Here is a 9,567-nt window from a genome sequence, read left to right on the forward strand (position 1 = left end):
CAGAGGATCAGTACCTTTCAAAAATTAGATCAGCATCTTAAAAACTTCAGTTCCCAGTAGAAGAAAGTGGAAAGATAAGGGGAAGAGCTGCCCATGGACATCTGAGAAGTGTGTTTGAATTAGTTTGCTAACGCTGCCATAACAAAGTCCCACACATTGGGTGGCTTTAAAAAAACATATTTATTTTTTCTTATAATTCTGGAAGTTAGAAGTCTGGAATCAAGGTGTCAGCAAGACTGATTTCTTCTGGGGCCTTTGTCTTTGGTTTGTAAACGGTCATGCTCTCCCTGTGCCTTCACATAGTCATACATCTATAGTCAATTTTGTCCAAATTTTCTCCCTTTATGAGGATATCAGTTATACTGGATTAGGCCCCACCATAATGACATAATGACATAATTCAGAGAAGGCTGGAAACAGAAAATCTAGCCAAAATTCTGTTAATAGTTCATAAGAATGATTAAGGAAAACCAGGACAGAAATAAAATTGCAACAAAAATAAAACTTTCAAGAAACACTAAAGCTAAGAGCAGCAAAATTTGGAGTCCAACTGAATATTATGTATAAATGAAAAGGGAAACTAAAACTATTTTTATATTTTTAACCTGGAAGACTGGAGGTGTTTTGATGCTGATAGTGACAACAGGAGGAATAATAAGAGATAGAAGAAAATACAATTCAAGACATTTCAATTTGCAGATGGAAATATGCAAATAGGTCAAAATTCATTAAACTCAAAATCAGGAGGTCAGAAGTAAAAGTAGACCTGAAACCATGCATATTGAGAAAATAATGATGGGGGTGGGAATGAAGAAGGATCTTATGTGGATCATTTTGAAAACATGCCGAAAATACAATTTTATGAAATTTCTGTTTTAAGGGTCAGTATAGAAAATATGATTAAATTAAAAAGTAAGTACTTTTTTCTCAAAAGGTCAAATAATATGAAGATAAAAATTTGAATTTTCTGAGTTTGAACTTACAGTAGATTTGGGGAGTCATTAATTTATTTCAAAGCATTTTCTCTAAAATATTAGACTCTCAAGATGTTACACGTAGGTTATAAAGGAATAAAACCATATAAAAATTGGTTTGAGAAAAGTTATAATCTATACTTTACTTGGTGATTCACAATATGGATCCATATTGGGATACACCATAACTATTAAAAAATTATTCAGTGACACTTGTTAAAGCTTGCTAACTAAGAGTTTATCCAGGACTATTGCAATAGGCACTGGGGCCACTGCAATGGGATCTTGCAGTGAGGAAGGGACATTGAGCTCAATTCTGAATACAGCATGGACAAGTGGGAATTTATAGTCAAAGAGCAGGGTGGGGATCGGTGGATGAAAAATTGCTAAAAAGAAACGTCAGGGAGGATTCTGGCTGAATCGATTCAACAACATTCTTGCTGAAGTCAGGCCACAGTGATAAGACATCAAGTGAGGGATGGTGGTAAATGAAGAACCTAATCCGATATTGAAGATGATCAGATCTTAAGGATGGGTGGTTCTTGCTAAGCTAAATTAGCAGGGTTCTTTGCTAAAACTGGATTTTACAAGGAAGTGCACAGATGGGCTGACTTACCAGAGAATTCAGAAATCTGATTGAATTTTGCCCGACCAAAGAATCTTTTTCAAAAACTTTCTCACAACAAAGAATGACCTAGTATGAAAACCCTATCCAAATGCTATAACATTACTTTTCCAACTTCACTTCCCATTAATTCCTCAACTTACTGCTCATTCAATCCACTCGGTCCCCAGAGTTCCTCTCTTTTCCTAAATGCACCAGGAAGACTCTTGCATCTACACCTTTGTACCAATTTTTGCCTGCCTGGAACTCTTACTACTCAAAAATCTAAGTACCCTATACCTTCATCTTCAAATCTCTGTTCAAACACTGTCTTCTCAGTAAGGCTGACCCTGCATCTTCCTTAGAATACAAACTATCCCTCAGCCCCAGTGTTGCCAATCTGTATGAACTACTTGTTTATTTTTTATAGCCTTTAACACCTTCTAGCATACTATATACTTGGCATACAGTTATGGTGCTTATTGTTAACTTTTTGTCCTGTCTTAAAATGTGTGTTCCCCGAAGAAAGACATCTGTGTTTGCTTTGCCTACTGATTTATACCAAATCTATGACAAAACTAGACACTCAATACATATTTGTTAACTTGAGTAATTTAGTTTTCACTTCATTTATTTTATTTTCAAGACAATTTAGTGTACATTTTTTTTTTACTAGTTTATATAGAAAAAGTGGCAATTTTTATCTCCCATCTGGGTTGGCATGATCTGTGGCTAAACATATTCTTGTTTCTTTGTTTGCTGTAACTTCTCCCTGCAGAAAGATGAATTTCCTAAAAAGACATTACAGCTTTACTTTTTGTATTGTTTTTTGTGAGAGGAAAACTGCAAAAGGTTAGAGGGATCATTAATTTCTTAAGGAACAAGAAAACACATTAGAACCCAGAGACATTCCTACCCATTATTTAGTATTTTTATACCTTTTAAATAACCTGGTGTCCTAAAATAATTGTACAAAATTTCTCCATTTACATATTTATATCTCAGTAAAACAGCACAATGTAGGTCATTACTACTACAGCAGGAGACAACGCACTAGGCTATTGGAGACTGATTAGTTGCTATGCTGTGCTTGTTAACATGCAGACCCTTGAGTGAAGATTACATTTGCATATATCTTTTCTTGTCCAGGATGACACATATTTCTGTTTGCCTGCCTAATACTATTATCATGTTTGAACATTCTTGTCCTGGGAATTAATTTTACACAGGTCTTTCTGCTTGCTCCACTTTTTCAGTCTATTTTTGATTCTTTTAAAATTTATGTTTATATAATTCTGTCATTACCTATTTAATTGTTTAAAGCAGCGTTTTCTCTGACTTTTTATGTTATTACTTTGGGTTTAACTCCTCAGAGATAATATGGGTAGGATTTGACCATGAGACGCTGTGCTTTTTTAAATATTTAAGACTTACAGTATTCTCTCTGCTGTATTTCATAGAGCATGTTTTTTACTTTAAACATTTAAAACTTGTCTATTTTTTTCCAAACACTCTCAACCCTCTTTTCTACTCTAAGTAAATGTAACTATGCAACTGTTATCAAACATAATACATATTAATCGAACAAGAGATTTACTACATGAACAAACAGGAAATGCCTCTGAACAGGATACATATATATAAATGCAAGTTTAAGATATATATATATGGGCCAGGAACGGTGGCTCACGTCTGTAATCCCAACACTATGGGAAATCGAGGTAGGTGGACCACGAGGTGAGGAGTTCAAGACCAGCCTGCCCAACATGGTGAAACCCTGTCTGTACTCAAAATACAAAAATTAATGGATGTGGTGGCATGCACCTGTAATACCAGCTACTTGGGAGGCTGAGGGAAGAGAATCGCTTGAATCTGGGAGGTGGAGATTGCAGTGAGCCGAGATCATGCCATTGCACACTCCAGCCTGGCGACAGAGCGAGACTCAACCAAATATATATATATATATATATATATATATATATATATATATTTATATTTGAGGGCCTATGCTTTAATGAGAAAGGTTTCAAGGGTAGAGGAGGAAAGAAACAGAAAAGTAAAGTGAAATAAACCTCAAAAATAAGAAATGTGTTTAAAGGAAAGAAAATAATAAATAATAAATAATAAATACAGGGTTAGAAGTTGAATTAATGGAATTCTGGCTCAGATCACTCCGATATATTCTCTCTGTTCCCAACACATAATAGTGATAAGAAAATATAAGGATAAAAATAGCAGTAACAAGAAGTCATGAATTCTCTTAAAAAACAACATAATTGATCTTGTTTGATCTTTGATCAGAAAATTAAACATCAACTTGAAATAATACATAGAGTCGAGGATACCAGTCTGATTTTCTTTGGTTTTCGAGGCTGACAATGATGATCGGATTTTGATTCTTACAAGTCAGAGAACACTAAACATGTTCCACTTCAAAAGTCTATTCCCAAGGACAAAAGAGGAACAAAAAGACTTTATGTCCACAGATATTCAGACTAGATTGAGAGATCTCCACAAGAGTCAATAATTCTGGAAGTAAACATAAGAAACAATGGAGAAGTTGCAGAAGTCATTGCCTTAATTTCCCAGAGAATTCCTTAGATCTAAAAAGCACAGATCAAATACCAAAAACTATAAATAAATATGCATATTAGTCAAATATATAATAACTATGAAAGATCAAAAATAGAAAATCTTAAAGGCTACCAGAAAAAAAGCAGATTATTTACTAATTATAATATTTACCAGAGTATAGTCTTAATAATAGCAGCACATGTCAGGAACAATAGAGTTGTATCCATTTGTTGGGGGGAAACCTCTGCTCTTAATTTTTCCGTTCCATGAATTTCTTACTTTATTGGCATTGAACATGTTTACTTAGTAAATATGTACTATGTACAAAATTCTGTTTCAACTATTTGAAAACAACAATGACATTGAATTTATAATTTTGTGAGGCATAAATATGACCATTGAAAGGAGAGTGATATTTACACGTGAAACTTTAAGATAGTGAGTGGTATCTACCTGTCAAGATTATAGTCTAGCTGTTCTTGCCTTGCCCTTGCTTATGCTTTAGTGGTAGATGACAACGTGCTTTGAAGATTTATATCCAAAATTAGTAGATATATAAAGAAATGTCAAAGTTGTGCTATAATTTCTATATATCATGGAACATACAAATGTGTGTACATGTATATATGGCATATTCTTGTTCCCTTGTTTTGATAATTTGCTGGACTCTCCCAAGAGGTAGTATATTTCTTGCATTTATAAACCCGATTTATTTGCAACTATAGTGGAGGAAATTCATAAATCAGTTACTCTTAAAATATAGCCTTTAAATTACCTGCACTTGAAACATCTGCATATTGAAAGTTTGAGTCACACCACCAGGCAAAAATTCATGAATAGCAGAGAAGCTTTTTTATGTCCATGTGACTACAGAACTGGTAGTAGAATAAAATAGTTATTAATACCAGCAAGTCTCATGAGATCTAATGGTTCTACAAGGGGGAGTTTCCCTGCACAAGCTCTCCTTTTGCTTGCTGCCATCCAGGTAAGATATGACTTGCTCCTCCTTGCCTTTTGCCATGATTGTGAGGCTTCCCCAGTCACCTGGAACTGTAAGTCCGTTAAACTCTTTTTCATATATAAATTAGCCAGTCTTGGGTAGTCTTTATCAGCAGTATGAAAACGGACTAATACAGCCCCTAAAAGTTCTGCATATTTATTCTTTATTTTAGTATGAGTATTTTGTGTGTAACTGGCACTTCTTTCTCTCTTCTCTCAATCTCCTGACATCTAACATAATATGGCATAATAGTTAATTGTATATCTCAGTAAATAAGTTACTGAGACTATTAAAGGGGAAATATAACTCAACAAGAATAATTAACATCTATGAAGACAGATAAAAAGAGTATATCCTCCTTCGAGGCAAGACTTGGTATATTTTCAGTTGTGCAAGAATGATTACATTATGTTAGGCAGGAGATAATTTTGTTATTGCCTTAATTTGAATTTAATCATGATCAAGTGGTATACATTGATGTCAAATTGACAAAGGGTAAACCCTAGTGGATTTGTACTATGTCAGTTTAGATAGGATAGGACTAAATTTCTCGGAACAGTAAACGGCTGCATGTTAGTTTCAGCCATAGAAAATATTTTGTACAAAATCCTCAAAACAGAACTTAAGCATCCAAGAAGCAGCAGCCATATCCTTTTTATACTTAAAAACGAAAGTTCAGCAGTCACAGAGCACCAGCTGCTAGTACCACACAGCCATATTGTTCTACTATATGTTGGTCTATTGCCTTACCAGGCCCTCAGCAACTCCAGCTCAGGGTTTCTGAATCCTGGGCCAGCATGTTCCACTCCTGGGGCAGCTGTTGGGCGCATATTCCTTTGGCTTCTTCTGCTCCTGGGTCAGGTATGTAATAAAGGGAACCAGCTTCTCTGGCAGGTCACTATTCGGAAGGTTCAAAGAGAGTCAGAGAGCAAAGCAGTTTCCAGCTTGTTCTCACAGATTACAGTTTATTTATGCTCCTCCTCACTTTCTTCTTCGCATTCAAATTCTCTCCCCTTCCCACTTCTCGCTGCCTGCCCTGCTACTACACAGACAAACAGAAGAGCTTTCATAATTGAATAAAGCTAAATCCTTACAACAAATTCTTTAGTTTATATTGTTCTTAATATACTTACTTCTTTGATGAAGCCTGACTAATATAGTTCTATTAAATTAAAATGATTTAGTGATCGTGCTATACAATTAAGCTGTGTGTGTGTGTGTGTGTGTGTGTGTATGTGTGTTGGCCAGTCTTATTCTTTTGTTGTTTTGCAGGACACTTTCAGTGATTTGTGTTTACCGTGTTACTGGAATGATTAAAATGCTGACATATTAGGGATCTTTTGAAAGATATTGATAATTCGTAACCCCTCAAAGTGTTATAGCAGATCATCTGCACCTAATTCATGTCTGATCACTGCTTTTTTATCTCAATCTGTTCCTAGGGATTTGGATTTATTAAATCATTAACATGTTGGTTGCCAAAGGCTAGGGTAGTATATAGCAGTTTATATTAAATACCGTACTTCGTGTAAGAAAGTGGGGTAAAAGCTTTTAGTTGCTGGATTTAAATAAGATATTGGTAAAATACACACAAAACTAAAAGCAGTGGTTACTCCCTTAGGGGGACATGTCAGGGTGAGGAGGTTGGGGTAGCTGGATTTTTCACTATACACTTGAAATTATTATTTTGATTTTTGCACCATGTGAATAGAACTTCTATGTCAAAATGAAACAGAAAGATGAAATGAAATGAAATGAAATGAAATGAAATGAAATGAAATGAAAAAACATGCTAGATTGTTTTGCTACACTCTGAGATTTGAGAGCCTCCAACTTAAATTGCATGGTATTTAAGTATTATCTTTTATTTGTATGAGACTCTGTTTTACAAAATACTTTAACATCATTATTCTAATTTGATTACTATTACAGACCCATTAGTATTTATTTCTATTCAACAAAGGGGAAAACTGGTATTTGAGGATATCCTCCTTAGGTATGATGCATTCTGCACCTAGATTTCTTCTCCCACTTTTCAGTGAGTTTTCCCAAAAGCAATTTCCTCACCAAATCATTCCTAACACTATATCTAAAATAAAATAGATTTTTAGTCTTTCCTTTTTAGCTTTTAAAGATTTTATACCTGATATTCTATATCATATTCTATTTTATTTTCTTCTATTTTTTGTGTTCATTATCATTACTCCCCCCACCTATGAAGAGCAGCCACATCAAGGTCCAGCCTTTATATGTTTGGTCAACTGCCTGATCCCCAAGTGCTTAAAAGAGTGCCCGTGTAAAGTGGAAACCATAAATATTTTCATGAATGAATAAATATCTGCTTAGTTTAAAGATCACTCAAAAGTGAAGTAATACTAGCTGTAAGTTTAGACTCCCAACCAAAAGACCTGTAAAAGCAGGTACTGCAAAGAAAAGTGAACACAAGCAAATTGTATGAGATGTAATATAAAATAATGAGCAGATAGCTTAATAAGTATGATAAAAATTTATTAGACAATTTTAAAATGTTCATAGGGCAACTTTATGTGAGGTAAAAATTAGATCATGTAAAATAATTCAGGAGAAAAAGAAAAAAAAACAGCAAACTTTATTTTTGTTGGCGAAATTGACAATTATATCAATTATATATGTATATTAAGTGCAGATAATCAGAAAAACGTAGGGGGGAATATGATCTATATTTTTCACTTTAGGAGTGGAAACATTGTGAGCGTCATTGGAACCAGAGTAACTCCATCTTGAATAGGAGCTGGATGAAATGAGGCTGAGATCTACTGGACTGCATTCCAGACAGTTAAGGCATTCTAAGTCACAGGATGAGATGGGAGGTCAGCACACAATGCAGGTCATAAAGACCTTGATGATAAAACAGATTGCATTAAAGAAGCCAGCCAAATCCCACCAAAATCAAGATGGTGATGAGAGTGACCTCTGGTTGTTCTCAGGACTACACTCCCACCAGCACCATGACAATTTACTAATGTCATGGCAATGTCAGGAAGTTACCCCATATGGTCTACAAAGGGGAGGCATGAATAATCCACTATTTGTTTAGCATATCAACAAGCAATAACCATAAACATGGGCAACTAGCATCCTTCAGGGATGCTCTGTCTGTGGAGTAGCCATTCTTTATTCCTTTACTTTCTTAATAAACTTGCTTACACTTTATGTACTGGCCCAATTCTTTCTTGCATGAGACTCAAGAACGCCCTCTAGGGGTCTTCATCAGGACCCCTTTGCTGTAACAAAATGGAAGGACAGAAACGTTATCACTTTAAGAGAATATAACAAAAAAGGGAAAAGAACTAAACAATAGATGTCACATTAAAAGCACAGATTAAAATGGAATCAATAAATTTAAATGTATCAGTAATTAAACAAATGTAAACGAATTAAACTTACGCTTTATAAGTCATTTATGATCAGATTATGTTTGAACTAGATTATATTTGGAAACTATACAGGTTTCCAAAGAGACTAACCTAAAACACAACTATAAGAAAGAGTGAAAATAAAATAGACAAAATACCTTCTAGAAAATAGTAAACAAGAAGATACCCACCTAAGCATATCCACCTAAATCAAATGACAATACTTTAATGCTAAAAATAAAAAGAGAATGGACTAAAAAGGAGAAAATAAACAAAAAATGTGTCAAAATAAATATTAACAGTAAAACATTAATAAAAATAAACACAGATGGTATCAAATAATACAATAATTCAGATAATATTAAAAGAATAAAACCTGAATATACTTTAAAAATAATCTCCCATTATACAAAGCAAAACTAATAGGATTACCAAATAACTGTCAATCTATGGTGATAAATTTGTGACATACACAACTCTATTAGAAGGTAATAATTCACTACAAGCAAAATAATTAGTAAGTATAAAGAAGACTGAAACAGAAATATCCCAAGCTAGAACTAATAACTATAGAGTGTATCTTTCATCTTCAAAAAGAGAGACTATATAATTTTTTTAAGAATACATGAAATATATAATAATTTAGTCACTTTTTGATCATAAGAATATTCTATTTTTCTTAAATACTACTATCTGTTTGTACTTAAATTAACTTTCAAATAAGCCATAAAAGAAAAGAAAAACCTTCAAATATTTTAAAACATAAATTTCCCCTAAATATGCTTTGTGAAAATTATTAACACTGGAATTTACAAAATTGAACACCAAAAACTCTTTTTTTAATTCATTTTTTAATTATTTATTATTATTTTGTTTTTTTTTATTATTTATTATTATTATTATACTTTAAGTTCTAGGGTACATATGCATAATGTGCAGGTTTATTACATATGTATACTTGTGCCATGTTGGTGTGCTGCACACATCAACTCGTCAGCACCCATCAACTCATCATTTACA

Source organism: Mandrillus leucophaeus, unplaced genomic scaffold, assembly GCF_000951045.1.
Source record: "Mandrillus leucophaeus isolate KB7577 unplaced genomic scaffold, Mleu.le_1.0 Scaffold1073, whole genome shotgun sequence".
NCBI classification, from domain to species: domain Eukaryota; kingdom Metazoa; phylum Chordata; class Mammalia; order Primates; family Cercopithecidae; genus Mandrillus; species Mandrillus leucophaeus.